We start from the raw sequence: 18,727 nt of genomic DNA on the forward strand, positions 1-18,727 counted from the left end.
TTCCATTGAATAAAAATATGATGCATTCTGTATGCCCTCCAATCTGTATGTCTAATATCTAGAGAGTTGGGTTAGCTGTGGCAAACAGTATGGTTTTATTAAATTAAACACTGAATTATTTACCATATGAACTAGCAATTAAAAGCAAGAACTCAGATATTTGTACATCCCTGTTCAAGGTTCATGGTGGCATTATATACAATAAGCAAAAGGTGGAAACAAACCCAAGTAGCCATCAATGGATGAATAGATAAACAAAATGTTGCATATACACACAATGGAATACTATTCAGGCTTAAAAAAAGAATGAAATTTTGACACATGCTACAACATGGATGAACCTTGAAGATATGCCAAGTAAAAGAAGTCAGACACAAAAGGACAATATTACATGATTCCACTTATACGAGGTGCTTAGAACAGTCAAATTTATAGAAACAAAAAGAATGGTGGTTACTTAGGACTGGGGAGAGGGAGTAATGGAGAGCTACTGTTTAATGAGTACAGAGTTTCAGTTTGGGATGTTGAAAAAGTTCTAGGGGTGAATAGCAGTGATGGCTGCAGAACGATGTGAATGTATTTAATGCCACTTAAAAGTGGTTAAGATGGTAAATTTATGTTGTACATATTTGACCACAATAAAAAAAAAAGGAAAAATCTTTAAAATAAAGTTCTGGAAATGGATGGTGGTGATGGTTGTACAACAACGTAAAGGTACAGCTGATCTTTGAACAACATGGGCTTGAACTGCACAGGTCCACTTATATGCAAATTTTTTCAATAACTACTATATGTGTCATTGACTTGTACACTTAAAAATGGTTAAAATGGTAAATTTTATGTTATGTATATTTTCCAACAATTGTTTTTTAAAAAGTTGGGTGAAGTCTTTCAGTAATTTCACTCTTAACTGATTATTTTTAGAGCAGGTCAGAATATAGTTGGCTAAGAGGTTTCTGAACACTTTGTAAGCAACTAAACCACCACTACAGCTAACCAGCGCTCCTAAACCAAGCACTGCCCAGCAAAAGCATTACTGCCCTTCAACCTACTGGCCCTAAGCCTGGCAACCATACAGAGTGCTTTATATTGCTACTGCAGCAGTAAGCGATGGGATCTTAAAATACAGCACTTGATGGTCAAAGCATGAGCATGTTATAAACAGAATATACTTTAAATCCATTTTCCCCAAGGCTAATGACCACACCCTCACCCTCAATCACATTCCCTTCCTCTTTGACCAGGGACTTGTGTTATTGTTTGTCATCTTTGGCCCCACTCCTTATATCTTTAATCCTCTCCCTGAGTCCTTCACCTCATTCTAAAGTCAGATTAAGTCCCCTCATCCTATTAAAATCTTTCCTCAACCCTGATGCCTTTAAACTACCTCCCGAACTTCTCTCCTCTTCTTGGTTGCCAAATACCTAAAATAGATTCTACTGGTGCTGCTGTCTACTCCCCTACTTCCCCTTCATTCCTTGATCCCTCAGGAATCGGCTTCTGCCCTACCACTCAATTAAATTACACTCCTGAAAGTGAACCATGACCTCCAATCTGATAATCTCTTCATACTACCCAATCTAAAGGCAAAAATGACAAACAGTGATAAAAAGTCATCAGTCACCTCCTTCTTAAAACTCTTCTCTCCCTTGCCTGAAACACCATGTTCTCCTAATTCTTCTCTTACTCTCTAGATTCTCTTTTACCTCCCTCCTCCAAACCCCCAAATATGGGTACTGTTATTCTGTCCTTCATCATTTTTTCCTTCTCAGAAGTTTTCTTCTTGAAATTTTGCAAAATATTTTATAAATGCAGAATACCATCGGCACAGGGACACTAGAAGGACTCAGGTAGTTGGAGAACAACTACATTTATGTCAAAAGCTGATTAGCTGGCAAAAGAGGAATGCTTCCCTGCTGCACATGCATATACCAGTGTTCAAGGTTAAGAAAACCACATTTGTATTTTTTGGCAGGTAAAATACATTTTAAATGAAAAAAACATTTAGAATGTTTTCCTTTTTAAATGACTGTACCGCTAGAAGGAAGTATCTAACAATCTGCTCATTATTAATTGCATGTTTTCTGATATGGTTAATTATTTAGGCTTGATGCAATCATTCAGCTGGTTAAGACTACTTACTTGATACAAAGTTAAAGATAGGATGTGTAAGTTGCAATGTAAATATCAGTTTCTTAAGGCTCAAAAATAATTTCCTCTAAAAGAGTGTTTAAAAAATTTCATATAGAAATAAAAATGAAATCCATACAGAATTGATGTTATACCTTAATTTAAAAGTTGTCAGAATATTTATAGTCTTTAAAAGTATAATTTATGATAATTAGTAGATAATAATTTATTAGTATTAAGTATTAAAACCAAGACATTTTTACACACTTTAGGACTGTTGACTAGCAATGACTCCATTTTGTAAAATTTTTTTTTATTGAATGAAAGATTCTTTAAATTCTATAATGCTTTCACAAGCTTCACACACATGATTTCACATAATCCCATAATAACCCTTTTTCCCCTTACCCCTATAAGCAATGGCTTCTTTAAGTTGTTCCCTTTTGCCTTAAAAAAGGATGCTACTCATTTTAAAGCTCTATCATAGAAGTAGTATATAAAATTATTTCATTTAAGCAATTTTCTAAACATGTTAGGGCTCAAAACACTTAAGAATATGGGGAAGCTCCCAAGATACAGTGCTAAATGAAAAACGAAAATTACAACACAATCTCATGATTCCAGTTCTGGTTAGAAACAGCACGTTCTCATGGTCATGATACATATGCAGAGCAAACAGGAATACCATATACCAAATGCTAACTGTGACTCTGTAGGCAGAACAAGTGCAAGTGATTTTTATTTTCTTGTTTATATTTTGCTTTCTTTCTTTCCTCCTTCCTTCCTTTCCACAATAAACATGCATTACATTTGTAGCTGGGCTTCCTGGAAGAATAAACTCTACATTCTATTCAATTTTCTGCCTTATATTTTGACAGTGGAAAAAAGACCATCTCCCAAAGTTGTACAGAATGGTTTTAAGCATTTTCAGTGTTCTCATGCACCTGATCCATCAACAAACCCTGTTAATCTACTTTTAAAAATATACCAGAAACCAACTACTTCTCACTATCTTCACTGCTTTTAACATCCTCATCCAATCATCTCCTGCATGGTTCATACAAGTCTCCTAAACTAGTTTATGTGATTCCACCCTTGTAACTCTCCAGGCTATTCATTCTCATGTCACTCCTCTACTCAGAAATCCTCAGTGACTTCTCACCTATTCAGAATAAAAGCCTAAGTATTTACTATAACCTTCAAGTCTCTATGATCCTCACCTGGAGTTACCACACTCCCACTTCAGGACCACTGAACTTGCAGTTAGTTGCCTCTACCTGGTATATTCCATACACAGATATCTTCATTTTCTTTAAGTTTTTATTCAAGTGTCATCTCCTCAGTGAGGCCTTCACTAGCAATCCAGTACTGTACGTCAACCACTCCACTCCGTCGCTGAAATTTCCTATCTCACTTCCCTGCATTATTTTTTCTACTGCAGGACTTATTACTAACATACTAGATGTTGTATTTACTTCTCTTCTTTATTATCTCTCTCCCTCATTAGAATACAAAAGCAATAAAGGGAATTTTTCATCCTTTTTTTTTTTTGCTGCTGCATCCTCAGCACCTAGAACAGTCCCTAACACATAGTAGGTGCTCAGTAAATATCTGCTAAATGAATGAATAAATGCATTCCTTTGTAAAGCCAAAGCTTCTAGGTCACGGTAATAGTTGACTCACCTAATGTCATGAAATGACTGCAACTCATTTATTCATCTTCTGAAAATCAGTATCTAAAATGACGTTACAGAGGGCTAAGAGGTGAAGAACAGCTATGGTAAACAATAATGTAGCCATATTTTCTCAAGCCTAGAAAGCAGCATCCAGGATCTTCTCTTCAAAATTCAGCAATAAAATTATGACCTGATTTGTTATATCAAAGGTTCTCTGGGAGATCACATTGCTGTTATTGTTGATACTAAAAAGTAAGCAATATTGGCTAAAACCACACAGTTACTCTTCTAAGTTTTCCACTAGCATATTCAATTCCACTCTATAAGGCTGGATATAAAACTTTCCTTATATATAAACAAAAAACAAGCTGAATATCATACTTCTCTGCACCTGAGTATCTGTTATCTAAAAGATCTTGGGATATTTTATAAACATCAATCAATGCAGTGCAAAGAAAGCTAAGGCGGAATAGGCAATTAGATACTGTGAAAAACTGGAGGCAATCAGAAGAAATACAGTCCATGGTGGCAGTGACACAAGCTAAGCAGGAGGTATGGATAATCTGGGTAAGTGCCATGGAAAAATAAATATCATGATTGGACTGGAGGCAAATGGAAACAGTTCAAATTGGCTTCGTACAGTACTCTGTGGAACATATGACGTCCATATGTCCATTACCAACAAACTGAAACATGGAAAATAACAAAAGCCAATGCTGTGATGGCTATAAGAACACACCCAATGCCAGTCTCTACCACACCACAGCAGCATAACTTACTACAGCTGCCAGGTAAGCTGGCTAAGAAATCAGAAGCAATAAGAAAAGAAAAGGGGAAAGACCTAACTATAAACCGTTCTCTTTCTGTACAGAAGAAAAAGCCGGGATCTACACTAGAAAGTAAAATGTGGCCAAAGTCAAGGCTGAAAGTAAAGTGCATTTTTTTTTCTGTAGAGTTCCCAAAAGTATAAAATACTTTAGAATTAAAGAGGTCAGCATTTTATCCAAAACTACAAATGACTTAAGATTCAAAGAACTAAATAAAATAAGAATGTGATAGGATGGAATAATATCCAAGAAAAAAAAAGTGTAAACGTGACCTTTCAAATTCGAAACACACAATAGAGAACTAAAACAAACTGACCAAAAGATGTGCTAGGAATCCATTATGTTGTATGTCAGTGCTAACAAGCCTACCAAATTTTCTTTCCATATTCTCTACCCTCCAAAGTGATTCATCTTCAAGATAAAATCATCGTTGATATGAAAGAAGTAGCGCTTAGGCAAATATCATGAAGACCAATATATGCAGCAAAGCCAAAACTATAAAAAAAACTTACAAAAAGTAAACTAACATCTTAGAGCCTATCTGGTAGTCCTGACCTTTTCAACCAATCAAAACCAGATAGTCCCAGCCAGGTGAACTGCATAAAAATAAAGTCGGCCCTAATTCAGAAATATATTGGTTGTCACTCACTGAAACTATATAGTAATAAAATCCAGCAGTTAAAAATACATAACTATTTTATAGTATCAATAAATATCAATGTCATTCCTGTTTCAACCTGACTTCCCATTCTACCCTCAAACCCCCAAACTTGAAACCAAGTACAATTTCTTGAGTAGCTGGAGTGTGGTTAAGGAAAGGAAGCTATGCTTGTTTGTAAGGAATCTGCCATTTCCTCCCTGCCAAAACACTTGTTTAAAAAGTCATGTAATATTTCTATTAAATTGTAAATGCAGCCGACAAGGAAATGGCCTACTGCAGTGTATTACCTTTGTGGCAGTGCCAACAGGCCTACAGCAAAATAGTGCACATGATAATTTCAACATGCATTCCCAAGTAACAAAATTGTGCTTTACATAAATACCACAGAACCTGAGCAAGATCCAGAAAAAGCAATGAAAATTTGCCCAAGCTTTCATGCTTGCCTATATCAATTGTATGTCATAACTAAAGCAAAATAGAAAAGCATCTACATATGTCCAAGAAGCTTGTGAAGTTAGATCATATAACCCTGGGAAAACTATTGCAACTTAAATCTGTGTATTTCTTGTTAACCACTGTAACAACTCACTAATAAAAATTAAGAAAAACTGTGGGTATCAAATGAACCAAAATGTACTAACTACGTACAAGTCCTTAAAGACTATAATGCAACTTATTAACAGGAACATATGTTCAGTGTAAGCCACAATTGTTATGTTAAATTACTTCTTCCTTTGATATCACTCATTTGATTACAGAATTTAAGAGATCCACAAACCTTCCAATTAAAATGGTGACCTTCAGTTTATAAGTCACTTACTGCAATGCTTATAAAGTCACCTCTGATCATTTATCCCTTACCTTTCATTACATAGCACAACTACATGTAATTATGCTATTTAAATGATCCCAGATGTAATGAAGATGATTCTATTTATGTAAAAGTTATACTGAAAACCAAGTTAAGATAAACAAATAATCTGTAATTAATATAGTCCTCTAGGACAGCTGAAAATTCTACTCTGCAAGAATTTAACTAAAATACATAGTTTTTGTTTAAGTCAGATGTGTCTGACTTACAAGTGTCTGAATATCTTCATTTTTAAAAATATGTCTGATCAGCCATGATTTCAAAAGTCAAGTTTGCTACAGACAGCATTTCCTCCAAAAATATCATGAATTAAGTGTTGTACACTTGAAATTACAGAGTCAACACCTGCCCTCAGATACCTCCCAAACTCCTAACACAAACACACCTAGATATTTATGTCTTCTAAAATAAATGTTAGCCTAAACAGTTTCTATGACTGGTTTAAAAACAAAACACAACAAAACTTACTATGATCAATATAGTAAGTCTATACAATTGCTTTTAAGACCCTCAACAGGGTTAATGATTATATCCCCATTAGCAAACCAAAGCTGCTGTCCAGAGGCCAACATTAAGTCTTTCTGATCTCCAGGATCTAAAGTGCCCCCCAAAAATAATAAATAAATAAATATATCTGTATGTATGTATGAATTAAATCAATTTAAAACTGATATTTTATAGAGACACAGATGTAGAGAACAAATGTATGGACACCAAGTGGGGGAAGTGGGGTGGTGGTGTGATGAATTGGGAGATTGGGACTGACATATATACACTAATATGTATGAAATAGATAACTAATAAGAACCTGCTGTATAAAAAAATAAAAAATAAATAAAAATTAAATTTTAAATAAATAAACTGCACTTAGTAAAAGTTTGAAAGTCAAGCCATGAGCAAGGATAGGGCTTTCAAGTTGTATTTAATTAGCATTTACTTTCATTTTTCAGTTTATTTCACTCTTATTCTAACCTACAAGTACAACATTATTATTGTATGAAAGAAGAATCTGAGCTTGCTAGATTTCAATATTACCACCACAAAGTGTCTTTGAGATAAGAAAGGTAATTGAGCACATATTCAACAAAAACATTTATTGGATGCTCTTATGTAAGTCACTCCACTAGGTTCAATTAGACACACAAAAATGAAACACACTTGCATTTAAAACTTAGATCTAATAGAGGAAATAAGACAACATAATCATTACTATAATACAAAGTAAGTTTAAAAAAAAATAAAAGCCATAAGACAGAGAAAAGGTGAGAATTCAGAGGAAAAAAAGACTTTTTTAAATCAGTGGAATGAGGAAATTCAGACAGTAATTAGACATACCTAAAACTAACCTTTCCAGAAGTAAAAGAGTATTAGGGGTTTGGGGGGAAATCATAGAGGCCATATGCATATATAGTTACTGGTTCCAGATTAAAACACAGAACAGTGACATGCTATAATAAAGTAAATACTAAACAAAACCATATCCTAAATACACAATATAATAAGAAACTCTCTTGAGGGTCACCAATATTATTACTGAGAGCCATAGTTCTCAATCTTTGGGGGTCAAGAAACTCTTATTTTCATTGATGAAAACTGTGAACTCTCTCACCAACAAAATGCACATCTACACACAAACCAATATTTAACTGAAATTTTGGGGGTCCAATGACTCTGAATTCTCTGCTCCAGAAAAAACTCTTTCTACTCTCTTGTGAATCACAGTTTCCATTACTGAGCAAGTATACAGTGAAAATGAAGTAGAAAACACCTGTATATCACAGTCTGACCTGAGGTTAGAAAAGAGAGTCTACATGTCTCTGTGTCCTCATGGGCTCATTATTTCCATACTGTATCCAGTAGAGGCTGCAGAAGTCATCTCAGCAGCCATAAGTAAGGGCTTTAAAGCTTTCAGCAACCTCCCGCAGCTGGCAATAAGCTCCCTTGGGTACTGCATAAGGTCCCAATACCGCCAAACCTACTCAATAACCCAAAACAAAATAAGGTGATGATGAAGCAACTGCCTGATCCTTTCCATAGCCAAAAGCTCCCTAAGTGGATTGACATGTACACACTGCTATATTTAAAAGGGATAACCAACAAGGACCTACTGTATAACACAGGGAACTCTGCTCAATGTTATGTGGCAGCCTGGATGGGAGGGGAGTCTGGGGAAGAATGGATACATGTATACCTATGGCTGAGCCGCTTTGCTGTGCACCTGAAACTATCACAACACTGTTAATCAGCTATACTCCAATATAAAATGAAAAGTTAAAAAAAAAAAAAGCTACTCTCCACAAGAACTTGAACTATTTTAATATCTCAATTTGAGACTTGAAAACTTAATAATGCTACCTAATATTTCTAAAGTATTTACTATTTTACATGTATTGCTCACTTACATTGTCTTATATGATCTTCACAACAATTCAGTGAACTGGAAAATTAATTGAGAGTCCACTATAACTAACTGACAGATAACAGAACTGATTCAGGACTCACAAGTCTCAAATGCCAGGTCACACCACCATCATGTGGCAACAAGGAAAGCATTATGGCATTGGAAGAAATCAGATTTCCAAAGATACAGTGATTCTTCCTCTTCAGATGCAAGTTACAAACCAATACTTGGTCACGAAATCAACTGAATGGATTTGGACCACATTTTTTTCTTTTTTTAATGAAAAGATGAAATACAGTAGAAGAAGAGAAGACTGTGATCGAACAGAAATCAGAGTGGATCACAAACAGTGATTCATAGTATGAAATATATTTCACATGTGACCCATTATGAACATGCATAGGCAAGTACTGTTTTATGTATATTTTGTTTCAACTGTGTGCACACACATACATGCACACATGTGCATAACAGGCCACAATGTGAACTATATTTCATACTATGGATCACAGTCAAAAAATTATGAAATGGAGTGCAAGCAAGAACTACAATCCTGCAGCCTGTGGAACAAGAACCACATTCACAGAAAGACAGACAAGAAGAAAAGGCAGAGGGCTATGTACCAGATGAAGGAACAAGATAAAACCCCAGAAAAACAACTAAATGAAGTGGAGATAGGCAACCTTCAGGAAAAAATTCAGGAAAATGATAATGAAGATGATCCAGGACCTTGGAAAAAGAATGGAGGCAAAGATCGAGAAGATGCAAGAAATGTTTAACAAAGATGTAGAAGAATTAAAGAACAAACAAACAAACAGAGAAAAACAATACAATAACTGAAATGAAAACTACACTAGAAGGAACAAACAGCAGAATAACTGAGCCAGAAGAACGGATAAGTGACCTGGAAGACAGAATGGTAGAATTCACTGCTGTGGAACAGAATAAAGAAAAAATAATGAAAAGAAATGAAGACAGCCTAAGAGACCTCTGGGACAACGTTAAACACAACAACATTCGCATTATAGGGGTCCGAGAAGGAGAAGAGAGAAATGACCCGAGAAAATATTTGAAGAGATTATAGTCAAAAACTTCCCTAACATGGGAAAGGAAATAGTTACCCAAGGCCAGGAAGTGCAGAGAGTCCCATACAGGATAAACCCAAGGAGAAACATGTCAAGACGCACAGTAACCAAACTGGCAAAAAATAAAGACAAAGAAAAATTACTGAAAGCAGCAAGGGAAAAAGGACAAATACAATACAAGGGAACTCCCATAAGGTTAACAGCTGATTTCTCAGCAGAAACTCTACAAGCCAGAAGGGAGTAGCATGATATACTTAAAATGATGAAAGGGAAGAACCTACAATCAAGATTACTCTACGCAGCAAGGATCTCATTCAGATTCGATGGAGAAATCAAAAACTTTACAGACAACCAAAAGCTAAGAGAATTCAGCACTACCAAACCAGCTCTACAACAAACACTAAAAGAACTTCTCTAAGTGGGAAACACAAGAGAAGAAAAGGACCTACAAAAACAAACCCAAAACAACTAAGAAAATAGTAATACGAACATACCTGTTGATATTACCTTAAACGTGAATGGACTAAATGCTCCAACCAAAAGACACAGGCTTGCTGAATGGATACAAACAACAAGACCCATATATATGCTGTCTACAGGAGACCCACTTCAGACCTAGGGACACATACAAACTGAAAGTGAGGGGATGGAAAAAGATATTCCATGTAAATGGAAATCAAAAGAAAGCTGGAGTAGCAATACTCATATCAGAAAAAATAGACTTTAAAATAAAGAATATTACAAGAGACAAGGAAGGATACTACATAATGATCAAGGGATGAATCCAAGAAGAAGATATAACAATTATAAATATATATGCACCCAACATAGGAGCACCTCAATACATAAGGCAAATGCTAACAGCCATAAAAGGGGAAATCGACAGTAACACAATCATAGTAGGGGACTTTAACACCCCACTTTCAACAATGGACAGATCATCCAAAATGAAACTAAATAAGGAAACACATGCTTTAAATGATACATTAAACAAGACTGATATTTATAGGACATTCCACCCCAAACCAGCAGATTACACTTTCTTCTAAAGCGCACACAGAACATTCTCCAGGATAGATCACGTCTTGGGTCACAAATCAAGCCTCAGTAAATTTAAGAAAATTGAAATCATGTCAAGCATCTTTTCTGACCACAATGCAGTGAGATTAGAAATCAATTACGGGAAAAAAACGTAAAAAACACAGACACGTGGAGGCTAAACAATACATTACTAAATAACCAAGAATTACTTAAGAAAACAAAGAGGAAATCAAAAAATACCTAGAGACAAATGACAATGAAAACATGATGCTCCAAAACCTATGGGATGCAGCAAAAGCAGTTCTAAGAGGCAAGTTTATAGCTATACAAGCCTACCTCAAGAAACAAGAAAAATCTCAAATAAACAATATAACCTTACACCTAAAGGAACTAGAGAAAGAAGAACAAACAAAACTCAAAGTTAGCAGAAGGAAAGAAAACATAAAGATCAGAACAGAAATAAATGAAATAGAAACAAAGAAAACAATAGCAAGGATCAATAAAACTAAAAGCTGGTTCTTTGAGAAGATAAACAAAATTGAAAAACCATTAGCCAGACTCATCAGGAAAAACAGGGAGAGGACTCAAATCAATAAAATGAGAAATGAAAAAGGAGAAGTTATAACAGACACCGCAGAAATACAAAGCATCCAAAGAGACTACTACAAGCAACTCTATGCCAATAAAATGGACAACCTGGAAGAAATGGACAAATTCTTACAAAGGTATAACCTTCCAAGAATGAACCAGGAAGAAATAGAAAATATGAACAGACCAATCATAAGTAATGAAATTGAAACTGTGATTAGAAATCTTCCAACAGACAAAAGCCCAGGACCAGATGGCTTCACAGGTGAATTCTAACAAACATTTAGAGAAGGGCTAATACCCATCCTTCTCAAACTCTTCCAAAAAATTTCGGAGGAAGGAACACTCCCAAACTCATTCTATGAGACCACCATCACCCTGATACCAAAACCAGACAAAGATACTACAAAAAAAGAAAATTAAAGACCAATATCACTGATGAATATAGATGCAAAAATGCTCAACAAAATATTAGCAAACAAAAAACAACAACACACTAAAAGGATCATACACCATGATCAAGTGGGATTTATCCCAGGGATGCAAGGATTCTTCAGTATATGCAAATCAATCAATGTGATACACCATATTAGCACGTTGAAGAATAAAAACCATATGATCATCTCAATAGATGCAGAAAAAGCCTTTGACAAAATTCAACACCCATTTATGACAAAAGCTCTCCAGAAAGTGGGCATAGAGGGAAGCTACCTCAACATAATAAAGGCCATATACGACAAACCCACAGCAAACACCATTCTCAATGGTGAAAAACTAAAAGCATTTCCTCTAAGATCAGGAACAAGACAAGGATGTCCACTCTCACCACTATTATACAACATAGTTTTGGAAGTCCTAGCCACGGCAATCAGAGAAGAAAAAGAAATAAAAGGAATATAAATTGGAAAAGAAGAATTAAAACTGTCACTGTTTGCAGATGACATGATACTATACATAGAGAATCCTAAAGATGCTACCAGAAAACTACTAAAGCTAATCAATGAATTTGGTAAAGCTGCAGGATACAAAATTAATTCACAGAAATCTCTTGCATTCCTATGCACTAATGATGAAAAATCTGAAAGAGAAATTAAGGAAACACTCCCATTTACCACTGCAACAAAAAGAATAAAATACCTAGGAATAAACCTACCTAGGGAGACAAAAGACCTGTATGCAGAAAACTATAAGACACTGATGAAAGAAATTAAACATGATACCAACGGATGGAGAGTTATACCATGTTCTTGGATTGGAAGAATCAATATGTGAAAATGACTATACTACCCAAAGCAATCTACTGATTCAATGCAATCCCTATCAAATTACCAATGGCCTTTTTTATGGAACTAGAACAAAAAATCTTAAAATCTGGGGCTTTTCTGGTGGCGCAGTGGTTGAGAGTCCGCCTGCCAATGCAGGGGACATGGGTTCATGCCCCAGTCTGGGAAGATCCCACATGCCGCGGAGCAGCTAGGCCCGTGAGCCATGGCCGCTGAGCCTTGCGTCCAGAGCTTGTGCTCTGCAACGGGAGAGGCCATAACAGTGAGAGGCCCACGTACTGCAAAAAAAAAAAATCTTAAAATCTGTATGGAGACACAAAAGACCCTGAATAGCCAAAGCAGTCTTGAGGGAAAATAACGGAGCTGGAGGAATCAGACTCCCTGACTTCAGCCTATACTACAAAGCTACAGTAGTCAAGATAATATGGCACTGGGATAAAAAAAGAACTATAGATCAATGGAACAAGATAGGAAGCCCAGAGATAAAGCCACCCACCTATGGATACCTAATCTATGACAAAGGAGACAAGGATATACAATGGAGAAAAGACAGTCTCTTCAATAAATGGTGCTGGGAAAACTGGACAGCTACATGTAAAAGAGTGAAATTAGAACACTCCCTAACACCATACACAAAAACAAACTCAAAATGGATTAGAGACCTAAATGTAAGGCCATACACTGTAAAACTCTTAGAGGAAAACATAGGAAGAAAACTCTTTGACATAAATCACAGCAAGGTCTTTTTTGATCCACCTCCTAGAGTAATGGAAATAAAAACAAAAATAAACAAATGAGACCTAATGAAACTTCAAACCTCTTGCATAGCAAAGGAATCCATAAAGAAGATGAAAAGACAACCCTCAGAATGGGAGAAAATATTTGCAAACGAATCAATGGACAAAGGATTAATCCCCAAAATATATAAACAGCTCATGCAGCTGAATATTAAAAAAAACAAACAACCCAGTCCAAAACTGGGCAGAAGACCTAAATAGACATTTTTCCAAAGAAGACATACAGATGGCCAAGAAGCACATGAAAAGCTGCTCAACATTACTAATTATTAGAGAAATGCAAATCAAAACTACAATGAGGTAGCACCTCACACCAGTTAGAAAGGGCATCATCAGAAAATCTACAAACAACAAATGCTGGAGAGGGTGTGGAGAAAAGGGAACCCTCTTGCACTGTTGGTGGGAATGTAAATTGATACAACCACGATGGAGAACAGTATGGAGGTTCCTTAAAAAACTAAAAATAGAAGTACCATATGACCCAGCAATTCCACTACTGGGCATATACCCAGAGAAAACCATAATTCAAAAAGACACATGCACCCCAATGTTCACTGCAGCACTATTTACAACAGCCAGGTCACGGAAGCAACCTAAATGCCCATCGATAGATGAATGGATAAAGAAGATGTGGTACATATATACAATGGAATATTACTCAGCCATAAAAAAGAATGAAATTGGGTCATTTGTAGAGACGTGGATGAATCTAGAGACTGTCATACAGAGTGAAGTAAGTCAGAAAGAGAAAAACAAATATCATATATTAACGCATATACGTGGAACCTAGAAAAATGGTACAGATGAACCAGTTTGCAGGGCAGAAATTGAGACACAGATGTAGAGAACAAACATACGGACACCAAGGGGGGAAGCGGCAGGTGGGTGGGGGTGGTGGTGAGATGAACTGGGCAATTGGGATTGACATGTATACACTGATGTGTATAAAATGGATGACTAATAAGAACCTGCTGTATATAAAAAAAAAATTCAATGTAATAATTATTTTTTAAGTATGAAATGTAAATCATCTTTCAATCATTAATAAATCAATTTAAATTGTCTCCTGTGAATGCTCCCACACATATACAGAGAAATACTGCCTTTGTCAGTATCCCACATTAAAATCTTAAATAGATGGAGTCTAGTGTAACTCTTTTTTTTTTTTAAATCACTTCCTACAATATACAGAAACACATAAGACACAAAGAAAGCTAAGGAAGCTCTCAGTCCCAGAGTTGGTAGTATAGGGGGAGTTGAAGAAGATAAGCCTTTCCAGTCTCCCAGGGAAAGAAGGGGTGAGAGGACGCAGAACATCACTAGGCCCCTGGTGGTGAGTCCGGTGCTGGGCCCATGCACAGCCTAGTTCTCTACCAAAGCGAAGTGCCGATTTTCCTTGCCATGGCCCTGGCCTTGCTCCCATGCTCGTCCTCCATTTTTCAGAAGTCGTGCAGTTCCCAGAACGGTCCCTTGCTTTAGTTGCCTCACGTTTTCACTCAGGGGAGAAGGCCGCTTACCCTGTCGTGGTGTCAGAGTCCCAGGGGAGTTGTCACCCTACAGGATGGTGAGAGAAGATCTCCCTAGCACTTCGCTGTTTGGTTTCTGTCTGCTGCGCTTAGAACCTGAAGATCAAGGAGTGTCGGGGTCTCTCAAGGGCTTGTCCAAGCGCTGGCTGGCTGTAGGGGTCTCTGAGGGATGTCCTGTTTCCTCCTTGGAAAACACCTGCTTGGAAGGGAGTATCAGTCTGATCCTCAAGGGAAAACTGGGTGCCCAGAGGCAAGTCCAGTTGAGAAGATGAAGGTGTCTCTAGGGGCAGAATAGGTTCTGAGGGAAGACTTAATCTGGGGTCTTCAGTCTCAAATACGTCACTCAGCTGTTTCACCAGTGGGCTTGGGGGCTTTCCGTTGGTCTTCATAGGTGTCCGTGCAATGCCAAGGGTAGGAGAACGGGGATCTGAGTCCTGGGCCTGCTTAGGACCCTCCAGCTGCTCCGCTGCTGGCAGGTTTGGCTGTGGAGAGCTCGCTACCTGGATGGGAGTGCACGGGACACCAGCACTGGGTGAACGTGGGTCTGAAACTCGAGGTAGAAGCTTGCTGTGCAGCGGGCTGCACTGGAATGACTGGGACGCTCTTGGCTGAGCTCACCTCAACCAGGAGAAATAGCACGGGGCAGGGCTCAGCCCAGGCAAGGAGGGGATGCCGGCCCCAATTCCACCTTTGGGTACAAAGCAGCTCAATCCTCCTAGTATACTTCTTTATCTAAGCAATACTTAATGGAAATATGTCTCCAACACTACAATTCATATTCACATAATTAGTATGTCAGTGAGAAAATGATGATTGCTTCCTCAGTAGTTACCAAACTAAGCATGTTTACAGAGGACTTGGCAACACCAATGGCAAGGTCTGAATATAAATTAACAGTGGGAATTTGTCTTCCCTGTGAAACCCACGGGGTGATCTCAGCAGACTCAACCAAGAGAAGCTGAGATCTGTTTATTCTGTTTTCCTTGCTTATTCATCTCTTTAAGAATAATAACTCTGACTAGACAGAAATATGTTGAAACTGTCACTGTAATAAACCTTAATCCTCAATTTTGGGGCTGGAATGCCTTGTACTCCCATATGTATTAGAACCACAGGGCAGAACAACTCTAACTTTCAAATAGAGTGAAAAACCACATGTCCTGGAAGTAATACTGAAATTCTCCAATGATCCAATTTGCCCACTCCTGTGGATCCTTGGCTATTTCTGATCTGAAAGTATAGTTAGTAGAATCAAGGTATCACTTAAAATAATCAGGCAGAAAAATACAGGGAACAGATAGGGAGGAAGAGAGGCAGTATGAAAAGAAAGAAAAGTAAAAGTATGAAAGGGAGGGCTTCCCTGGTGGTGCAGTGGTTGACAGTCTGCCTGCCGATGCAGGGGATGCGGGTTCGTGACCCGGTCCGGGAAGATCCCACATGCCGCGGAGCGGCTAGGCCCGTGAGCCATGGCCGCTGAGCCTGCGCGTCTGGAGCCTGTGCTCCGCAACGGGAGAGGCCACAACAGTGAGAGGCCCGCCTACCACAAAAAAAAAAAAAAAAAAAAGTATGAAAGGGATTGTGTGAGCATTCATGTACACACACTGTTAGGCAACAGGGAACAGTCAAAGGAAGTAAAGGCAGCAGTGGGGAGAGGGGAAAAAGGGAAGATGAGGATAAGTTCAAAGGAGAAAAACAAGTAATGTATGTAATGCCAAAATAATAAAAATCATATAGGTGTATGATCCTTTATAATTTGTAATATACATACATACCTATACTTGAATAAAAGTTGATACAGTTACGGTCTTACATTCTAAACAACTGAATATATATGCACACCCTCTACACACACACACACACACACACACACACACACACACACACACGGAAAGCTAAATAATTCTATCATTAGAATGCTAGTTGTCACTGGAATGGAAGTTCCAAGAGAACAGGAAACATACTTGCTCTGCTTACCACTACATCCTCAAAGTCTGACTGGGACATGATAAATGTGCCCTAAATATGTGGAGAAGGAAATAAAGAAAAGGGGAACAGAAGTAAAAGAATATAAGAAGAAAATGCGAGGGTACTTGTCTTTAAAAATCAAACATCCATATTTAGGTGACATTGAGTTTCTCTAACACAAAATAACCAATGTAGGATAGCAGATATATTCTCCAACTGGTCCAAAGGTTGACTTCTTGCCTCCACATTAGAATATGCATTTCTCTTATTTTAACGTTAATACTAAATCAAAAATATTTTAATGATTAAATTTTGTATTACTGCTAAAATGGATATGTCCCGTCATAAAAATATACACAATTACATGGCAGGTAAGTTTCAACAGTGTTATACTCATCACTGAAGGAATCATTAAAAATTATTTTTAAAAAATAATGTCCAAAAAAATTTAAATGCCAATTTACAACTATTAAATATTTACACAAATTCTCCAGCACACATCTATTGCACGAAGCAAAGTAATTTAATAATTAAATACAAATAAGCAATTCTCTACTTGTAGACTAGCAAGTCTGAAATCCATTTTAACTCAAAGACCTCCCAATGGGTTGATTACAAAGGAAGAATTATAAAGGCACTTATAGACTGAGTATTAGAATTGGGGTACAAAAACTGACAGGGGATGGCTGGAAGAACAATAAGCAGAGGCAGTAAAAAGTCAAAGGGCTAGGAGACTTCAGCCAGCAAATGTTGGCTGAAAGGCAGACCAAAACTAGAGAAAAGTCAATTAAAATGAGACCAGAAACTCAATAACAACAAAAACAACCCAATTTAAAAATGGGCAAATAACCTGAATAGACATTTCTCCAAGAAAGATATACAAATGGACAATAAGTACATGAAAAGATGCTCAACATCACTAGTTATTAGGGAAATGGAAATCAAAACCATGAGATAACACTTCACTTCCATTAGGATGGCTATTATCAGAAGACAGAAAATAAGTATTGGCAAGAATGTGGAGAAACTGGAATCCCTGTGCATTGCTGGTGGGAATGTAAAATAGCACAATGCTACAAAAAATAGTATGCAGGTTCCTCAAAAACTTAACCATAAAATTACCACATGATCCAGCAATCCCAGCTCTAGGTATATACCCACAGAATTGAAAGCAGACTCTCACAGAGATAAATGTCCACCCATGCTCATAGTAGCATTAGTCACAACAATCAAAAGGTGGGAGCAACCCAAGTGTTCACATAAAGATGAATGGTTAAACAAAATGTGGTACATACATACAGTGGAATATCATTCAACCTTAAAAAAAAGAATGAATTCTGATATAGGCTACAACAATGAATGAACCTTGAAAACATTATACTAAGTGAAAGAAGCCAGACATAAAAGAACAAATATTGTATGATTCTACTTATCTGAGATGCTTAGAATAGTCAAATTCATAGAGACAGAAAGTAGAACTGTGGTTATGAGGTGCTGGGGGAAGGAGATAATGAAGAGTTATTGTTTAATGTATACAGAGTTTTAGTTTGAGATGATAAAAATTTCTGTAGTAGACAGTGTGATGTGAATGTACTTAATGCCACTGAATTGTATACTTAAAAATGGTTAGGGCTTCCCTGGTGGCGCAGTGGTTGAGAGTCCGCCTGCCGATGCAGGGGACACGGGTTTGTGCCCCGGTCCGGGAAGATCCCACATGCCGCGGAACGGCTGGGCCCGTGAGCCATGGCTGCTGAGCCTGCGCATCCGGAGCCTGTACTCCACAACAGGAGAGGCCACAACAGTGAGAGGCCCGCGTACCGCAAAAAAAAAAAAAAAGGTTAAAATGGTATATTTTATGTTATGTGTATTTTACCAC

The 18,727-nt window shown here is 37.2% G+C and overlaps 1 protein-coding gene and 1 pseudogene across 2 annotated transcripts in view; both read right to left on the minus strand.

Moving 5' to 3' along the window:
* Nucleotides 1-18,727, minus strand: part of STK3 (serine/threonine kinase 3) — a 321,860-nt gene that overhangs the window by 201,928 nt on the left and 101,205 nt on the right. The gene's annotated exons all lie outside the window — the stretch shown is intronic.
* LOC115856591 (cell division cycle-associated protein 3 pseudogene) lies at nt 14,723-16,890 on the minus strand (annotated as a pseudogene).

This window comes from Globicephala melas, chromosome 17 (assembly GCF_963455315.2).
Source record: "Globicephala melas chromosome 17, mGloMel1.2, whole genome shotgun sequence".
NCBI lineage: Eukaryota > Metazoa > Chordata > Mammalia > Artiodactyla > Delphinidae > Globicephala > Globicephala melas.